Source organism: Pleuronectes platessa, chromosome 3 (genome assembly GCF_947347685.1).
Source record: "Pleuronectes platessa chromosome 3, fPlePla1.1, whole genome shotgun sequence".
NCBI lineage: Eukaryota > Metazoa > Chordata > Actinopteri > Pleuronectiformes > Pleuronectidae > Pleuronectes > Pleuronectes platessa.
Window position 1 is genome coordinate 26,433,590 of NC_070628.1, and position 21,307 is coordinate 26,454,896.

Genomic DNA, 21,307 nt, shown 5'->3' on the forward strand with positions numbered 1-21,307 from the left:
GACCTTATGTCATGGCTGAAACATTAGAGTAAAATGTTGTCTCACTGAGAAGTTGAAACACATGCTAGTTTAATTGAATTTGAACGTGTAGGCAGAAGCTAATTATTGTGAACTCTTCTCAACAGAACAGGATCATTTCTGTTTCCAGCTCTATTAGAGTTAATGTGATAAAGGTAGGGTTAAATCTAATTACAATCATTTTAATTAAGAATTCATCTCATTTTCAGTGTTGCTCTGTTTCTATAAAATTCGATACATATAGACACATTTGCCGTGGTAATGTGGTATTTATTATATATATATGTGAGCAATTTCTATGGCATGAGATGCAACTCTTAGCCTGCAGCCTGCATCTGACCTGTCATCACCTCCTCTAACTCTAGACCTTATTGAGATTATTATGAGCTTTAATTGTAAACATATGTTCCACATCGTTGGTCCAGTCTGTTCAGACACCAGTTATAAGCTGGTAGCTTATAAGCAAAAGTTGATAGTTTTGCCGCGCAGGCCACAAAGTTGTCGTACGAATTAACATTTGTTAACACAAATGGCCAAAATCTGACAAGCAAATGCAAAGTGATGTTTTTCAGTCTGTTTATTGCAGGGACATTACATCTGTATAAAACGACAATATATATCAAATATATTAGATATATCTAATATGTGTGTGTGGGTGTGTGTGTGTCTGTGTGTGTGTGTGTGTGTGTGTGTGTGTGTGTGTGTGTGTGTGTGTGTGTGTGTGTGTGTGTGTGTGTATTGAATATATATTCAAATAAAAAATATTAAATATATTTCAAATTAGCTGCTAAGTAAATCATTAATAAGAGAACAGAAAATGAGGAAGTGTGTGTGTGTGTGTGTGTGTGTGTGTGTCTGTGTCAGTGTGTCTGTGCACAACACCAACTAGCCCTCTCAGCATTTGATGGGGATTATAGTTCTACAACCAAAAAGTATCACGTAATTTTCCTCCATTTAAGTTAATTTACCAAGTTGTTACGTCTTTGAGCTCGACATGCTGAGGTTCAAACAAACTCACACATAAAACCGTATCACACGGTGCTACAGCAGTACACCTGTTCTTTGCCATGAGGTTTATTTTGTAGCACTTGCACTTGTACAGCCCTGCTCCATCAGCTGAGGCACGAGTAGGACAACTGTGTAATTTATGATGTCAGACTGAAGAACACAAAGAGGCTTTACTTTACCTGCTGTATAGGAAGGAGAAAAAAGACGTAGAAATGCACTTCTTACAAGCCGATCAAATTTTATTAAATTTGATTAACTGCAGTTTTTATAGTGCAGAGGAAATGTCACCTGTCTCTCTCACACACACACACACACACACACACACACACACACACACACACACACACACACACACAAACACACACACACACACACACACACATACACACACACACTCATATGAGCCCATGATCATTAGTTCTCTCTCTAATCAGTGAAAGCTCTGCCTCACTCATTCCTTCTGTAATTAAATCCCACATACTGCATCAAGTGGCAGATTGAATCCTCATCGCCACGCTCAACCATTTTGATGAAGAAAAATGGAGAGACACACAGAGAGAGAGAGAGATCTCACAGTCTGTAATTCTGTGTCTCTCCTCCCTGTCATCACTGTGAGTGTGTGTGTGTGTGTGTGCGTGTGTTTGTGTGTGTGTGTGTGTGTGACACAATGGGTTCTTATACGATGGCTTGATCAAACAGAGACACCCGCTCCACACGCATCAACACCAAACACACACACACACACATTATGTTTGATCACAGCATTATTGTTTAGGTGTTTTTATTATCTTTTCACAAAAATTCAGAGCTGAGTGTATTTTGTTGTGTCCTTAATGAATGTGAGCAGCGTTTTAATTGACTGCAATTGTTGGCAGGGTGTGTGCCTCATGAAATATGCTGACTAATGAGATCCTAATAAGCACCACACACACCACACACACACACACACACACACACACACACACACACACACAGACATACACACACACACACACACTTGCACTGCCAATAGAATTGAATAGTCCCCATTCATAATCGATATTGCAGCGGCCTCACTTCCAAGTCTGCGTATATTGATCTGCCTGTGCTGCTAATTTAACATGTGCGTCTTTGTTTTGTTTCTTTTTCCCTCCTAAGGCTCTGCATCCCTCTGTTTCCTCTATGTGTGTGTTCGTTTCTATGTGTGATCATGGGTTTGAATATGACCACAGGGTGAGCGAGTGGGCGTCTGTTTATTTGGATTTACACGTCAACTTGTGCACAGATGTCTTCTGGTGTTCTCAGCGTCGGTGCCAAGAGATGATATATTTTCATGTTTCTTTTTGTGTGCACATACAGGTTGTCTGCCAGTGAACCATAATGATTAGTGACACCTTTTTTTTCTGGTGTGTGCGTGTATGTGTGTGGTGGGGGTCTCAGGCGCTCCTGTGGTGAGATTGCATTGACCGCTGTGTTATTGCTCTTTAATTATCAATTACTGCACCCCCCCATCCTGGGCGGAGTGGGGGGGGTGGAGGCGTATGTGGAGGTGATAATGAATACAGAGCTGCCATTACGACAGTAACTGGGCTCTCTGTCTGGGGCTGTGGAGCCAGCCAGGAGGAGGAGGAGGAGGAGGAGGAGGAGGAGGAGGAGGAGGAGGAGGAGGAGGAGGAGGAGGAGGAGGAGCTGGCTGGTGTGCTAATGAAACAGGCTGCAGCTCAAGACAAAAGAAGAGCCGTGCACCATCCCTCCATCTTTTTCGTCTCCTCTCCCTTCCCTCTGTCCCATCTTGATCCCTGCATCATCCCTTTTATCTCTCATATATTTTCTCTCTTTTCATCACGCCGCCTCAAACACGCACGTCGGCCGCAATCATCCCCATAGACACCATGCGCACACAAACACAGTCACAAGGCACTGAGGTCTCACAGACAAACAGCGTCTGTATTTATTTGGGGGGTCATCTTTGAAGCTCTCAGCTATTCCATTTGAAAGTGCGCCCGTTGTCTCACATCACATCAGTATTCTGAATATTTCAACATCTTGCTTTTACTGTTGATGTTTTTCTCTTCCTTTTATAGTCTTATTTTATTTCCACGTTGTATGTTGATATTATAACTGCTGCAAATTTGAGGATATGTGAAAAGTGTGTCAACAAATCTGAAAATAATAATGAATAAATCATAGCTTATATTTTATCTTAGTTCATTGGGTTGGTAGGTGTCCATAGAGCCAACTCTACGATAATAGAAAATAATTGAATTTAATTTCTATAGCACAAGGTTACAAAGTGCTTTATACAAAACATGTGTGTTAAACAATACAGGAAAAAACAAGGCATAACAAAAATAGAATAGATAATACAACCTGCTAATAGATAATTAAACCTGCTAAGAAGGCAATAGACTACTTTCCCACTGCCAGTGTAGGACTTTATCACTCTGAATTCCTAGTCATGTTCTACGTCACACTAGCACCACAAACTGAGGCGATCTCTGTCTTCACTGTCTTGCCAAACAAGCGTGTTAACCCAGGTGTCAGGTGTTTGGAGCTGGAGCCGATAATAACCCGTGTTTACTGCAGTCATTTGACCCGGGCGTCTCTCCATGCTCATTGCAGACAAAACCCAGATAGTTGTTTGTTTAACCATTGGAAAAGGGGCTTTAGTTACCAGCCTTGACTTGCGAATTACAGGCAAGTGTGCTTGTTATTCCAGGTGTCATTGGTGGGCGTCCTTTTAATTCTCACAGGATTATAGGTGGTTGTTAATGAGACAGGAGCTTTTAGTTAGCAAGTTCTTAAATCTTTAATAATATCTCATCATCTTAAGAATGCTGTGCTAATGTTACATGACAGAATATAAGTGGTGGGAGAGCACAGCACAGTTTTCTGCATACGAATATTTAAATGAAAACAACAAGCTTTGATGTATTCATATATGTTCAAAATCAAAGTGTTATTATTCCCCTACACGGAATAAAGATTTTAATGCGCAGCCTCTCAGGACAAACAGTCAATAAATCAGTGTGCCTGCCCACTGTGTCTATAACGAGCGGCCACATGACATTATGTCAGCACAGATCACGTGTAAATAGCCTGTTTTATTTGGCTGACATGTAAATGCCATCAGAGCAAAGCACAACGGGACAGACAGTGAAGAGCTTCCCTTTGTCCTTTCACTGCATGACGGATGTGAGATGCTCCTAGAATGCAGCCGGCAATCACATCCCATTTCCCTTTTAGAGGATGAGACACATTAAATTTCTCCTGGGGGGTAGCGTGAAAAATAAACAGATATAAGCACGGCCTCTACACCAGCAAATAAGTCTATTACCAAATATAAAAACAGGCTTTAATAGTCACAGGGCAATAAATATGATGGCATGTTTTCATGTAGAGGCACATTTTCAGGGTGGCACCAGCCAAGAAGTAATGAGCAGACAGGAAGACACTCCTAAACGCTAAATGAAGCTTAATGTTTGTTCTTAAGAACTGAGAAAATGGAATAGTGGGACAGGAAACGTGACTGAGAGGCAGCCGCACAAGCTTTGTCACATGTTCTGTCAACCTGACTGGGCTCCGAGCCAGGCTGGGACATGCTGTTCCACCTGTTATACATCTGCAGTGATACAGTGGCAGATAAAGAGGCGTGTAAACCCTGACCTCCAGTATGTGACAATCATCAAAACAAAAACACCGCCAGATAGAGATGGCCTTGAAGATTTTTTTTAAGATAAAATGTATAGCATAGTACAGATCGACCTTAAAGTAAATGCAGTGCATTATGTGGAGGTTTGCCCGCAGGGTCCAAATCCCTAAATCCACCCCCGAGACCGAAGCAGTGAATTCCTGATCAATAGTTCAGATAACAAACACTGGCTTGTTCCTTTTAATCATGAACCCATGTTTGTATAGTTAAGTTAACTATGTTAAGTTAACTCTGTCAGGGTGATAGAAAACAATGATAATGATCATTGAAAACTGTATAGCTGCTTTAGGTGTGAAAGGCAAACTCAGTAGAAGTCCGGACCCAATTGGCGGACATTCTGCAGAGTTGATGTCTGAAAGTGTGTGTGTGTATGTAAAACTAATCTCTCTCCCTTTAATACATGTTTAATACCAGGTTTGGTTACATATCCCTGCTGCAGGAAGAGTTATTTTTATAGCAATTGTTATGTACATCTAAGACCTTGGGGCTTCAAATGTAGCCGTGTGTTATTTCAATAGGCTTTATTCAGTGTTAGTTCAAAAGGATTCACAGCTGCCACATTATGAAACCGTAAATGACAAAGATATTCCCCAATCTCACTCTGAGAATAAATGAGCTCTGTGGGTAAACTGGGTTAAGGTGGTTTTACCCTTCAATATCTATGAACTGAATTCATTTGCAGTATCTTTGTCAGTTGGGTATTCAGAGAATCGTAGTTTCTCCTGAGCAAATCAGCCACTTAGAGGTTTGGACCTTTCACATTCCCATATCCTCTCGCTCCATTCAGGGGACAAAACACGAGACTCCCGTCCGTGACTTTCCAGCTACTCAGGCTTCTTCCAGAGGAGATTAATTTACCTCAGGCTTTATAGAGGTCAGGTTGATTTTTGATTGAAGTCCACTCAAGTCTATAGAAGAGGAGAGAGATTATTAAATCACTTTACCCTGGTGGCATTTTTATTTCCACCCTTTTTAATTTTGTCTGACTACCTATTTAAAGTGGATCTAACCATGTCTCGTCTAAATTCGACCTTATTTGCTGTGTCTGTATATTTCTTTTTGAAAAACATTGATCCTAATTCACATTTAGTTTTTCATCGAGGTTATGAATTAGATTTTGTATTATTATTATTTATTGTAAGATGTGGCAATGTTTTTTACATTTGAAAGTAATGGATGGATCATGATGATGGGATTGTTTACTCTTGGCAGAGGTATCTCCAGGTGATTGTTTGTATTGTTTTATTTGTTTGTCAAACCTTCATAGGTGTGTTCCCCAACAGGGTGTTAGAGTGTGGGAAGGCGTATTCTTGACACCTTTGTTTTTATAGGTCAAACTTTGAGGGCAATACGTTTCCTGTTGAGTAACCATGTGAGGTGTCAGTTTACCTCACACTCTCTATCACAGAGGTCAGACCTGTCTCTCAACAAGTGCAGTCAATGTTTGGGAAAAGGGTCTCAATGTGAAACAACAGTACACTTTGAAATGAAGGACATATAAACGATGTTTTGTGTCTAAAGTGTACAAGCATTTCAGAGGACAAAGGAGGAATGTAGTAAAAAAAAATATGGGACAATAATAAAACCCCTCATACCATTTTTGGCTTCCTAATTTAGCTTTCAAAAATAGAAACTCTTCAGGCTATGGAAGTCCACTGGGCTTTCAGTCAATGTGTTCTCTGATAACGGCAGCAGAACATGCAGCCATGTTAAAGGTCATGTTTTCTCCTCTGAAAGCAAACCTTTCAAAAGCCTGCAAACAAAGACTAACAATCAGGTTTGGTGTACACAGGAGGATTTTCATATATTAACAGATTTGTATTGATTTTCTAAATTTTTTATGTTTTAATCGCAAGAACAGACAAACCAGACAGTTTTATAAGATGGACTTTGTGTTTTCTTTGTGTTGTAATTTCAATGGAGGGACTCCAGGGACTCATTGATCAAATGACAACAGAGCAAAGCAGAGGTTTACATGAAAAAAGATAACAAAATATGAGGGGAAATAATGTAGTGGCTGCAGGACTGGTGCAGCATGGTTTACATGTTGCAGCCGGTAGTGAGTGGAAAATCTGTGGTGGAGGAAATACTTAAAATGTTACTCATTTAAAAATACAAAAAAGAAACAAAAAATGTATTAAATAAAAATTAAAGGACCACAGTATATGTACTTGTTGAGTTAAGCCTATTACCAACTGCAACAGTCATACATCATTAACTGTGTCAAGAGTATATTTTGTACAGTAATGAAATAAATGTACTTTGTTACATCCCACTGTTGGAAATAAATTTTGACTGTTAGTACACAGCATCCGTTAGATGACACGTGTCAGCTCGTTCTCCTTTCTGCTCAATGCTCCATCACAGTTCCTCTCACACCACAGGATGTCAGGTTGTTGTGGTGAAAATTGAGGAGGGTCTGATCCAGTCGGTAACATGAAGATGATGAAGATGATTAGATTAGCAGGTCAGTTCAGGGCCATCATGACCAGAATGAATCATTAATGGACCATACTGTATGTATGATATTTTATAGAAGGAAATCTCTCAATTTGTTTCATCATGTTACTGTGGCAATAAAGAAAAAGACAAACACAGGTAGGCGAGGAAGCACCTGAGCTGCAGTGAGATTAGTTTCTCCTCAAGGACCATTCCCTCCTCTGAGACCAGTCCTCAACCTAAAAAAACTAAAACCACATTTAGTCTCTGCTGGGAGTTCAAATTGCACTGGAGGACCACTCAGAGGATGTTCGAGCTTATGTCCCAGCAACACCTAAATCCCACGCCAGAGGTACAGACAGGCAGATTGGACATCCAGGGGGAGAGGGGAGGGGAAAGCGGTGTTTACGGAGAACCAGCGTCCTGCCAGACACAGCCAGCTGTGCAGAGAGAGGAGACCCACCCCTCCCCTGTCCCCATCTGTACGCCTCCATATCCATCTATGCAGTCTAAAATCTGGTCTCTTTTCTATGCTGATTGATTAGCTGTTTATGTCTCTTTCTTGTGCAATCACCACACCCCAATTTCCACATTGCTGCATCGTCTGCTATTCCCTCTATAACCTACCTCCTTCTTTCTCTCTATCCACCCCTCCTCTAATTTCTCTCCTCCTCCTCCTTCCGTCTCACACAGGCAGACCCCCCCCCCCCCCCCCCTTCCTCATACCCTCCCCCCCTTCTTATCTGAGAAAAATAGACTGGATGCTCATGCTTGCCAAAGTGCCCGCGGAAAGCCTGGCCAGGGCTTTCACAGAGCTGTACCAGCAGTAATGGGCAGCCAGAGGAGGGAAGAAAAACACGGCCCAATTTGGTCCATGTGTCTTGTTTCAGGAAATTACATTTTAAAGGGCAGCAGGTCCTTTCTGCACTCAAGTGAAGGGTGAGAAACCTTCACCTACACTCGTTTGTTTGGGAATATCCTGTGTCTGTGTACATGTTATTACACTGCAATCCTTTTTTTTTATTTGATGAAAGACGAGATTCTAAGATAAAACATTTGAAAAGATAGCATCTCCAGACATTTGTAAATACCGAGCAGATGTTATATATGCTCATCTCTCCCCTGAAGTCATGCTGGTGCACACATTAATGTTATTTCACAGAGCCGTTTTGTTCTCCAGATTATTGCAGACAGTTCTGTGGTTACAGTGTCACATACCGTTCCTGTTTTTGTGTGCTGATGCCCGTAAGGCACAAAGACAGAGAGAGATGAAAAAAGATGAAGAAAAACCGATTAACATGCAGCTAATTGTAACGGAAACGCCATCTCCCTGGCCCCATTGTCTCACCCTGCCCGCTAAAGACGCCACATAAAGACATAATTCCCCTAATGTTTGGTATTTGTAACGCTGGCTTTGTTGGCAGCGGCATGTAACTCTACTGTGAGGAGCCTCTGCCAGCCTCACACAATGCATCACCAGCAGAGGTGCCAGGCAGGCAAAGGCCTGGTCCTCTTGGACGGTATCAGAGTGTGAGCGTGTGTGTGTGAGTGTGTGTGTGTGTGTGTGTGTGTGTGTGTGTGTGTGTCTCATCTCATTGTCACTGTAAACAGCACTCTTTTTGTTCTCCCACAAGCCACAGTGGTGTGTACTTACAGGTCAGCAAGTGCTCAGTACTGTTGCAACTGAAACCATTTTTACTTCATCACATGTTCTTCAGTTTTCTTTACAATGTATAATCCACCTAATAATTCCACAGAAATCTGTCTGTCCTTGTCTGTGGGCCGAGAACGTATATCTTCTTCTATGGCCTGTGTATTTAATTTTGAAGAGTTGTGAACCTAAAATAACAGCAATTCACTTAATCATTCTTACTTATATGAACCACACACATGAACAGTAAAAAAGCACATTAAGTTTCATTTTAAGAAAAACAGTTACTTTAATATTTTCACTGCAGATAAACCAGGTAGGAAGAACACAAAGCATTGTAACTTGAATCTGCACTATAAATCCACACAGACACAACATCCAGCACACAAATAATATAGTGACAGTATATTGTAGAACTGTTTAAGGAGAACTCCCTAATGACAAGGAATAATAGTGAGGTAGCTCCACAGCATTTATACAGGACGAGAGAAGAGAACATTCCGAACAGACAGGTTTACAACGGTCACTGCATGGATTTCTTAAAAACCTGAAGAAAACGTTTGCAGAAATGTTTCTGACAGCTGTTCAAATATGAAAAACAAAGATTTATTAGCTCCAACCTACACTTCATTCTTTTCTCTAGCCTTTTATAGACAGTCTATCAAAAGTAATTAAATTCATAGCGAAGAAAACCTTAATTACTCATATAAAACCCTACAAAAGAGTGTATTGTGTTGCATCACATTGTGAACAAAGCTCTGATCTTCAATTTTAACTGCGTCCGTCCTCTGAATGGCTCATTTAACCCAACGCTGAGCTCACTGGCATTGTTCACATTTCTTGGCACTGTCCCACCGCAACTGGGTCCACAGAGTTCAGGAAGAGACGGGGTTAAGCCTGAAACACTTTAGTCATTCAGTCGCTCTGAAAGCAGTCAGACTCCGAGGATGTTGTTGGCTCTGGGGTACTGCTGGATCAGCTTTTGTCGTCTGAAATCCTGTGAGAAATAGATCAGGAGCAGAGAGAGATGTCAAGACAAGTGAGGCAACTCCCACGCAAAACCACACAATCATAAAGTAGCACACATCGGCCTGGACGTGTCACCGACAAGCAACCGTGTGCCCGTCTATGCTGCATTTGTTTACTGTGTCAACATCAGCTATAGATTTTCCTCCCTTCCTGCTCACTGCTGTCTGTGCCATAAATGCCAGCAGTCAGGAATCAATCTAATTCACAGCCCCAGCAGCAGTATTTCCCATCCCCCTGTCAAAACAGAGCTGTATCCAGACCATGCACCTCCTTGTTTACTCTGCTGCTTTATTCCTCCTCCCTGGCATACACATGCAGCCATGACTACAGTGTAGACAAACACAAATCTGCGTAAGAACTCATTGTACTATATAATAACACCTTTTAATACTGAACTGACGTCTGGTCTCAGCTTCTATTATGGCTGCCAGTAAGCCACACGATTGATTTTGAGGTTTTACTGGTCATTTTTTAAATCTCTTAATGGAGCTGCTCCCTAATACATAACAGACATGATAGTCCAATATAACCCTATGAGACCTCTGAGGTCATTGGGGAGTGGTCGGCAAGTGGTACCCAGGACAAAGACTAAACCTGGGGCTTTAAGTCACTATGCAGCACCAGATCCAGCTGCCTGATGGTTTTAGGAATGCCCCATCCATTGCAAGTGCCTTTAACTACCGTAAACTATTCACAAGGTCATTGTGTTTTATTCCATTTTTATTTTATCACTTTTATTTGGATTATTTTTCTCCTTTCTATTTTGCTTAGAACTGTTTCTGTACTGTATTTGATTTCTTTTAATTTTGTCTCTGTGTTGTTTTTAATGTCCTTGTACAGCCCCTTGTATCTGACACTGAGTATGAAATGTGCTTTGTAGATAAAACTGCCTTTCCGTCTGTTGTTTTAATTCCAGTTAAACGTCACAAATGCACCACAAACCAAAGCGTTCTCTCACCTCGCTGTCTTGTCAAAATTAGCGCCTTGACCCTAATGTCTTGTTTTCATCACGACTGATAGAAGCCAGAGCTAAGATGCCTCCATTTCCATTGCAGACAAAAGCCAGATGTTTTTGTTGGGAATTTTGGTTAATTTATGAGTTTATATTTGTACATTTCTTTCACCTGAACATCAGTTTACTTATAGAAGACTTGTCATCAACTAACTTGACATTTTTGCATCATTGAAAATGAAATACTGCTGAACTCAAAGGTAAAGATATTTGATTATATCCGATTGCCTGAGACGTCTCGTCTCAGCCTTCAATTCTGCCTCTTCCCCAAAGGAAATTAACCGACAGATTCCTCCTGACAGACAGCTGTTCCTCCCACAGTGGGTCTTCTTCATAACCTGCACCTCCCCATGACACACACACACACACACACACACACACACACACTGTTCCGAGTTACTCCTTCCTAGGGGAATAAATCTGCAATCAACTGTGCCTATAAATAGCTATGGCACACTTCACTGCTGCTGAGGCCCCCTGCTCTTCCCTAGGAGCTCCTGACACACACACACACACACACACACACACGCAGACACACAAACACACACACACACAAACACACACACACACAAACACACACACACACACACACACACACACACGCACAGAGCGACACTCTCCACCCCTAATCCAAAGCAGGGCTCCCAGCCTTTCTTTGCTACTCTTTGCAGTTCCTCCCGCTGAAATTTTGTGCTCATATTTCTGCGAGCAAACACATTAACAGAGGCTAATTAAAGTAATTTGTCCTTCACATATCTGCACATTAGTTCTAATAGCTTTCAGGCAATTAAAAGCCTGAACCACCAGCCATATTAGCCATTCCATCTGAATCACTGTGCTTAAATCCTCGGAGAGAGCCGTTAACGCTACGCTGGGCTAACGCTAGTTATTGGTGGTGGAGGCTAATCACCTCATTAGTCAGCAGGATTAATGAGATGTGTTATTTAAGTAGATACTGTATCACAGGGCCGACCTGTTCCTCCTGAGCCAGTGTTCGACAGAGAGGCAGAGAGAGATTTTTGTTGTCATTAAGCTCACAAAAGCACACACACATTAAAGGTTTCACAGAACAAAACCACAGAAATAGATTCATAATGAACAATTTCAGTAACTGTACAATCACAGTTTGAATGTTTTCAAGCAGCAAAAAGCTCCACAGAGACACAACAATGAAAAGGTGACTAAGAATAAAGAAACATTATTTGGACATTAAAGGCCGACATCCTACTGGTCATCATAGAATATTTAGCTTCACATTTCAATAAATTTATTGTTTAATGTGTGTGAGACATAAATTGTAAACAATGGAAACCAGCGACCAGCTCCTTCCAGGCTCCTCTGCTTACTGCTGAAAGTCATATGTCTGGAACTTTGTCCATTTTAAATTGTTGCTGTGTTTTCCCTCAGGCATGGTGAGGCAGGAGAGGGATTACCACTGAAAGGAAATGATTTCTCTGGGCTTTTGTTGACAAATCAAATCCTTCAGAAATTGTGCATTTCTCTTGGTTGATCTCTTCTAATAGTGGAGATCAATCAATCACATTTGATTTGTATTGCACACAAATCAAAATTTCTCCTCATAGTGCTAAACAAGGTGAAATATTTTCAACATCCACCTCATTTTCTTAAAAATAAATAGGCTTCTAGCGATATTTTTATGAAATACCTGTAGCTGTTCCAGTCAAGTCCAAATTTGTAAACTAAAAATGATGACATACAGTATGTGTCTTCTTAATTTGTCAAAACAATTCCTAACATTGCTGCTTTGTACAAATTAAGAAATGGGAGAGGTCATTTCTGGCAGCTTGGATAAGAATTTTTTTTTTTTTTATATTCTAAAAACGACATATGTGTATTGAGTGTTTAGGATGTATTTCAGGATTCAATGCTGTGAGAATAGAGTATACATTATTTCCTAGAAGAATTAGGGAGATAAAGAAAGGAATTTTGTGACTTCTCATGAGACTCATGAGCACTGACTCACTGGTCTGTTTACTCTACAGTAGTTTTGTTTAATAGATATTCAAGTGAGACTCTTGATTACACTCCAAACTCTTAGAATTACATCAAGGGATTTAGGTTTTGGTCAAGGTTTCATTTTCCAACAGTAAAGTGAAACGAGTTTCCAAACGGTATCTTCAGCTGTGAAGCAAATTAGTTGAAAAAGGAACATGCTGTCAGTAATTATCTTGCCTTTAGTGAAAAAGTGAGATAACAAACGAGAGAATGGAAACACCTCAGAAAGGTCAAAGCGACTTACTGATGAACCGTGTTGATTACATCCGTCTACAACAGTTTGAACAAGGGATTATTTATTGATCAATCAAAACGCCACTGAGACGATTGTCTGCAGGGGCCCTGTGTGTGTGTGTGTGTGTGTGTGTGTGTGTGTGTGTGTATCTATGTGCATATGTGTGTACTGCTGTGCTGCTTGCAGACCCCTGACCTTTCCATGTCCTGATAGGGTCCCTGGGGAAGGAGGGATGGAGGTAGAGGGTGAGCAGGGGGAACATAAAGAGCAGAGGCCATACTGGAAACGTTAATGTCACTGTAACCAGAGCTTTGATGAAGCAAACAAGCAGCTTTTTTTCTCTGCATCATGAACAGTTTAATGAGATACATGCAAATATGGAAAATATGTTGGTGACCCTGTCTAGGATTTTGTGAGATTTGTTTTGCATTTTTTAAACATTTTTGACAAATTTCCCAGGGAACCATTCATGGAGCGTGATGCAAAACATCAGGCACATTTAGGGAACTGATTTCTTTGAGAGCGTGGAATTCAGTGGAGTTTGATTGGATTCAAGGAGACTGCTGGGCCTTGACAGAGTTATGCGCACTACTTCGTGCCATCTTATTTTCTTAAAGTGGAAGCTGCAAACACAAACTGTTAACAAAGCCCGATGTTCTTCCTTTTTAACACAGACACACACCTCCATCAGAGGAGAGAGCATCATGTGCAGTGAAAGCCATCCAGTGAGTTGATGCCAGATTTAATTGTCTGGAGCGAAGGCGAGTGTAAACTGCACGCCTCACAGGCAATAAGTGCTAGTGTTACCAGACTGCAGTGTTAATGGAGAAGCAGGCATGGGAGGTCTGAGATGGGATTTTTTTTCTTTTCTGGTGCTACCGACCTGCGAATCACATCACCTCCTCCCTCCCTTCCTCGTACCCCCTTCATGCACCCGCCATTTGTTCATCCATCACCATCGCCTCTCGCTCCCCTCTCCTCTCCATCTTCCAACACTCCACACAGACAATTTAGTCCTCATTCATTTTTGTCTCCTCCACAGAGTGCGTGCTTTTATCCTCCGTCCTAACCTCTCTTTCACTCGTTTCCCTCACCAGCATTCTCCTCTCTGTCGGTGTCTGATCACAAATATGTCTCTTTTCGGAGAGGACATTGAATGACACGTGAAAGTGTACGCGTGGTGTTGTGTCTTCCCTGTGTGCACGCAGTCTGTCAGTGGTCTGTTTTAATACATGTAAAAACTGAGTATGTGTGTACTGATGCAAGTTTTTGTATCTGGATTCGGATGGTAACAAAAACCAATGACGACCAAAAAAAAAGAAAAACTACACCCAGGCTTTGCCATCTGTCTCACCCTAAACCTGATACTCTTCTTTCTCTTTCTTTCTCCCTCTTTACATCACACACACCTGTCATACGCACACACACACACACACACACACACACACACACACACACACACACACACACACACACACACACACACACACACACATACACAAACACACACACCAAACACAAGCCATTTTCGAGGAGTTACATTGTGAGCCACGAGCATCCAAACCAAGAATTAAAGAGCATTAGTCATGACTGCAGGGTACAGCACCCTGGCTTCAGCCTATCATGTTAACACCATTCCTACAACAAACACACAAATATAATACCTCATATACACACATACACACACACACACACACACACACATACACTGACACATACACCCCCCCGGTCCCCAGGCTCTCTTTGCCACTCATTAACCCTGTCACGTTTACGGTCTGAATTAAATGATTCCAGCGATGCATCCCCACGCACCGAGGGAGCCACAGCCAGACCTGCCACCCCCCTCCAAGGCTGGAGGGACGGCCCGAGGCACCACTCTGCACCCTCATTATCACCAGCATGGTGGTCGCTATAGCTGCCACACTGTTGTTTTAGCATGGACACGTACCAGTCTGTTTACTCTGTAGGTATAGTGTGCTGTGTCCGAATGGAGGGAGAGGCATCAAACCATTTGTATTCAAATCTGTAAAAAAAATAGATTATAAAGTATATATGGTTCCAGTCAAAGATAAAGCAACATCATGAAAAATATTAATATGCCGAATTTTTTTCTCAAAACCCTTGTATATGTAGTTCCTCAACGCTTTGTGTCACCAAGTTCTTACACACACAGGAAGTGATGCATTCACTTTACTTTCCATATACTGATGTCAGAGACTCCACATCCTGTTGTATGATTAAAAAGATACAAATGTCATTCCAGGAGACACAACAATGCCAACATGATCAACATCCTTTTGCTTATCCGTTAATGTCTGTCAAGTGTGCTTGAAATCTGCTTATGTGCGTGTTGACCTATGAGCTGTGCATGCTCATTACTTTCTTTTGAATTTGTACTTATGATTGACACGTCCACTTGCAGGTGCCTCTTGGTTTTCTGGAATCATTCTTATTCTGTACTGTGATTTTGCTTATATGAAAGCAGCGTCCTCTAGGAAAAGAAATATGGACAATGTTAGAAATGAAAAAATAAAGGAAACCACAGGTATGGGATAATAAGTCTAACTCAGCAAGCTCTGTGACTAAATAAAACTTTTTAAATTCTGGACATGATGGTTTTTATTATATTGGTAAATCAAGTAAGACATCATCAATCATTAATAAGACAATAAATAATTTGTCCATCTATAAATAAGATGAAGAGTCAAAATATTCTAACATTCTTGTAGATTGAATGACATGGTAACTCATCATTTGGATTTTGTGTTTCATTTTGTAATTATAACAAAATGAATATTTGTTGCTATCATTTCTAAATTTTCATTCCAGATTATTTTCCTTTTAGGCCTTTATATGTTCAATAACTGAACCTACTTAGAGCCTACAGATGAAAATTAGGCTTTTCTCAACCTGGCACGTTTAAATCACACTGATGTTGATCAATTTGCCCTGTTCTTAATAAACAAATTCTTGTACATTGTTAATAAGCAGAACAAAAAACCCTTTACATTAAAGATGTCTCAAAAACCAAAACAGCAATAATCTGCAAATTAAAGCAGCTTCTAAATAGCTCTATTGTTAAACAATCATGAACCTTATATTTTTAGCACAATGAATGAGGTCAAATTTTGCCTGAAAGTCTGGCAAGCACACACAGGTGTTAAAAATAGAAAAATAAACTTGTTCACCAGCAAATTGTTGTTCTTTTTGCAACCGAGCCACAATCGATCCAAATAAAAACCCCACCCACCTTTTTCTTTCACTCTCCCTACAACTGCTGAGGTGCGTGTGAGTGTGTATGTGTGTAAGTGTGTGTCCATGTACGTGTAAGTGCTGTCAAACGTGACCCTCTGCCTCCTTAGTAAAGCAGAGCCTTGACACGTGTTCGGGTAATGGCGCTAATACACTCATAAATCGAACCCAACCGAGCTGTGTCAAATAAAAGAGAGCATGGAGTGTGTGTGTGTGTGTGTGTGTGTGTGTGTGTGTGTGTGTGTGTGTGTGTGTGTGTGTGTGTGTGTGTGTGTGTGTGTAACAGTGAGTGTGGAAGGTTTCAAGCTGCCAACAGTCCTACAAGGCTTATCATCAGAATCATCTTGTCCGTTTGTGGCTTTAAGTGAACACACACCTCCTTGATTTCTCTCTGATAACACACTGCTCTGCTGTGTGTGTGTGTGCGTGTGTGTGTGTGTTCACATGCATTCATGAGCATGTCAACTACACCCACTCAGACATCTCCGTGCTGTTAACCTGTGTGTCCTCCTCATTACGGCCTATATCCGTGTTGCTATGGACGATATGAGAGGAGGCAGATAAAGCCCAAGGAGGGATTTGCATGTTAAAGCCCCCTTCTCTCACCCTCTCCCCCTGAAAGCCGAGTGGCTCACCTTAAATACACAACCACGCACACACACACACACTGTATCCCACTCTTTACCGTGCTCCTCTGGATTGAAGTAGACAAGTTGTCCAACTTCATGAGGCATCAGCTTGAAACAAACAGATGAAAGCCTGCAGGGGGAGATTCAAATAAAGAGAAGGGGAGCACAGAGGAGACACTCGAGAAGGGGAATTTCTGCTGTAGGATGAGACGCTTCTATATTCAATATCCTTTCAGGAATTAATAAAAAACAGATTTAATTTCAGATTTATGACCATGCATTCTCAAAACTGTCCGATTGCTCTCACTGAGGCTTTCTGCCAAGACGGTGAAGCTCACTTTACCTAGTCAACATGTCAACCCTTAAGTAAAATATACAAATGACCAGGCTTAAACGTTGTGGTTTAAATGGGGATCGCCCCACGCAACAGCTTTATGTAAGATTTAATTTGAGGTTGAATGTCTGTGATAAATTATTATTTGCTGTGGTGTTTATTATTTACTTAAAATGGATGACCCCAACATTTTTGAGGTTTGTGGTCAAACCCATGGCCTCTCGAGGGATTTTGGGCTGATCGTCCGGTGTTCATATACGTGATCCGGCTTAGCGATCGCATGTTTTCCACCAGAGTGCAGGTTTTTTTCATGCCTTAACAAAATCATGAAAGCCAGATACTGCAAATACTTTCAGGAGGAAGTTTCCACGGTGGAAAATATTCAGACCAAAGATGTCTGTAAAGTCATCTCTCAAAAATGGAAAAAATGTGCAGCGGAACAGCTGGTGTTCCGGTGCGAGTGTTTACCGTGCTGGCTACAGTACAACCACTCAACTGTGGTCAACTGCACTCAGACAGAGTTAAGGTTTACACCTTGAGTCTGTCCGCTCGGTCGGAAAATGTTCAAATGCTTTAAAAAAAAGGCCCACGTTTTTTAGGTTCGACTCATAAAAGTTGAGACGCAGAGGGAAAGTATTGAAAGATTTGAAGAGGTGGAAGAATTGTGTTGTACTTTAGTCTAAAGGGGCAAAAAAGAGTTAGTGTCAGAACAATAATTATATTTGAGTAAGTTTTAAGAAATGGTTAACATATTTTACATTTATATAACTGTCCCTATGCTGTAAATCATACTCACTGAACGTACAGCCAGAAAATGGAGGAGGTTTGCTGTGTGTGTGTGCGTGTGTGTGTATGTGTGTGTGTGTGTGTGTGTGTGTGTGTGTGTGTGTGTGTGTGTGTGTACGTGTGCTGTGTATGCATGTGCTGTCTGCATGTGACTGTGTGTCTGTTTACTTTATGCAACAGCCTTTGGCAGCTCACCCCGTCCAAAGCACTCCTCCCAACTTTAATTAACTACAAACACATACACACACACAGAGAGAGAGACTCACACATAGCTACGCACAGAAACACACACAGACACTCACAGGCACAAAAACATACACAGTACCTCAGAGAGTCCGGGGGAGCAAAGGGAACCAGGGAAGGAAAACTAAAATATTTCTCTGACTGAAAAAGAGGACCCTGCTTCCAGTAAACGGAAAGAGGAAAGAAGGGCCTTAAAGGTGTGTGTGTGTGTGTGTGTGTGTGTGTGTGTGTGTGTGTGTGTGTGTGTGTGTGAGTGTGTGTGTGTGTGTGTGAGTGTGTGCGTGTGTGTGTGTGTGTTTGTGTGTGTGTGTGTGTGTTTCGAATAAGACCTGGAGGACGCAGTGACTCACTGCTTCTCTGAGTCATCACTAACAATGATGGAAGGAGATGAGGACAAAATGTGATGTAGAGGAGAGCATAGTGGAGTCAAACACACGACTCTTCACACATCACTGTTGTTTCAGAAAACAAGTCGAGCGTGAAAGTGCACATCTGATTCTGCACTGACCACAGTATGGAGGGTCTGTTTATGTGTTTGAGTGTGATTCCTAACTAAGCATGCACCGTGTGTTTCGGCAGTGTGAGTAGGAAGACTGTCCTTCAACCCCATGTCTCATCAGTCTCAGTGTCACTGAGCAGTCGTGTGTTTACACAAAGTCCAAAAGTCATCTGCATTCACTTGTTTTGCTTTCAATGGCAACTTAAACCTGAAAAGTAGAACCTTAGCCAGCTGGTGAGAGGAGAAAACTGAGAGACATGCAGAAAGAAAGCCGAAATGAATTTGTAGGATTAGTCACACCGACACACACACATACACAGACTCATGTATCCATGACTTTGTAAGTCATTACATTGACTTAAATTGATATCCTGACATTCTTATCTGAACTATAGCTACTATTTGCCAAACCTTAACCTAAACTTAAACCTGAAATCAACCTAACCCTAATCATGAGCATTTCCTCACCTTAAAGTGTCATAATTTATGTTAAGGGTATTTGCTTTTTTGTCCCCATAATTTGACTGTCTTAACAGATTTAGGTCCCCACGACATTAGTAATAGCCGGACCACACATATACAAATTATTTGCTTGATATCATTCATGATAAAATGGCACAGATGTGAAATAATAAAGAACATCACTTAAAATAGGTACAAACCAAGTTAAAAGGTTTGACATCATGGGCTTACAGAGAATTACCAACTAATGAATTATTAAGGTTCTTTGGAAAAGTGAATTCCAGGTGGAATTCATTACGAGCTCAGTATGAACTTGAGGGATATGGAGCGTAAAGCAGTGATTAGTTCCAGTGTAATGTGGTCCTGTGGCGCAAACTAACATGGAAGTACTATATGCAAACAGCTTCCCAAATGAGGGCCTTATAAATAAACAAATACTCATGCAAATCACAATTCTCTGAGAGGGGGAGAGAGAGCGAGAAAGAGAGAGAGGACCAACAAGCCTTTTATACAGAATGAAATGACGAGTGTTTAAATAATCACCAGTGAAGAACCTGAGAGCAGAGTCGTCAAAAACATGACCTAGTTGTCTTTTGTCTGTGTTTTACTTATGGTGGTTGACTTCAACTTCGAAATCAGCAAAGCAATGATGGTTAAATTAATCAGCTAATAGTACAGTATTATCTAAATGAACATTTTGGGCCAAACATTATATTAAGATATAAATTCACATCAGTGGCTGTAGATAATTATATTGTAATTATCACGATAAATCTCACAGGAATACTTTACTACTAATTTTCAAAAACTCTTTTTTATGAGCAGAGAACACACACTTGAAAACAGCTAAATACATTACTTTGGAAGATTAAGTATTTGTCATGTCACTTAACTGCTTAAACAATGCATCAGAAATATGTTGATGTATTTTTTATTGCTATTGATGAAAATAAGATTGTGAAAATTATTAATTTTGTTTTACTGTCCAGCCTTGTGAATATGCAGAAACAATATCCTTTATATAAGAGTAAACAGAGCAGGTCATTTTCCTGTTGCTACACATTGCTATCTATCCATGAGTGAACTCTGGAACCAGTGGTATACAACTTAATCAAAAACTATATGTTGAGGTTTTTGGAAAGAGTTACGCAGAGCCATATGTATTGAATGCTTTTCAAAGTTCAGAGAGCTTTTTATTTTACAGAGTTGAAATAATTTCATTTAAAACCAATAGTGGCAGCAGTGACCATGTTGTGCTTTCCGCCACAACCAGACTGGTGCCTTCTAAAAGTAGAATAAGCTGAAATTAATATTTGAATCACTCTTTGCAGCCTCCATACTGTGGGTACTGCACCAGTTTATCAACTAGCAGATTTGTAGTTATCTGCTACTAGCAAGGAATTGGTTACACAAGAGAGAGAACTAGCATATAAGTTTCAGGAGTTTGTCTGGAGCTAGAAAAGGTTTCTCAAAAGCAACACAAATAGTGTTTATGATCCAATCTTAAAGATCCTTCACCAGAAGCGAGGAAAGTGAAGTAGAGACTTCCAGAATTCTTATGGATTTTTTGATGGATGGGGAGTAAAATAAAAAAATAAATACATTCCTGTGCATCTGTTTCTAAGGCGTGAAAGTAAATCAGTGACCAGGCTCGTCAGAAATTATGGCAACTGCCCAGGTTTTAATTCTCAGACAGGAAGAGATGTCAGCTGAGAAGAATTGCTTTTCTGTCCTGTTCACGATTTTCCACTACACAGTTACAATTACGAATTTCGTCAAGAGTTCAGTCAACATTAGGGGTTTTAGTGTGAAGTGCCACGAATGTAACTTTCACATGGACCAGACAGAAAGGCGTGTTCAACAAAATCGTTTAAATTCTTACTAAACACCATGTGAGGACATTGTGTTCTCATATTTTTTATCAGATCACTAAAACCAAACTCCTACACATAGTTATTTTGTCATTTCTGTTACACAAATGTCAGTCAGTCTTGTTTGGCCTT

The 21,307-nt window shown here is 40.8% G+C and overlaps 1 long non-coding RNA gene across 1 annotated transcript; it reads right to left on the reverse strand.

Moving 5' to 3' along the window:
- Positions 1–9,226: 9,226 nt before the first annotated feature.
- LOC128436517 (uncharacterized) lies at positions 9,227–18,149 on the reverse strand. Its single transcript, XR_008338083.1, has 3 exons — positions 18,111–18,149; positions 15,048–15,122; positions 9,227–9,804 (listed from the first exon to the last, which is right to left on the reverse strand). It is a non-coding gene; the product is annotated as an uncharacterized LOC128436517 (long non-coding RNA).
- Positions 18,150–21,307: the final 3,158 nt, after the last annotated feature.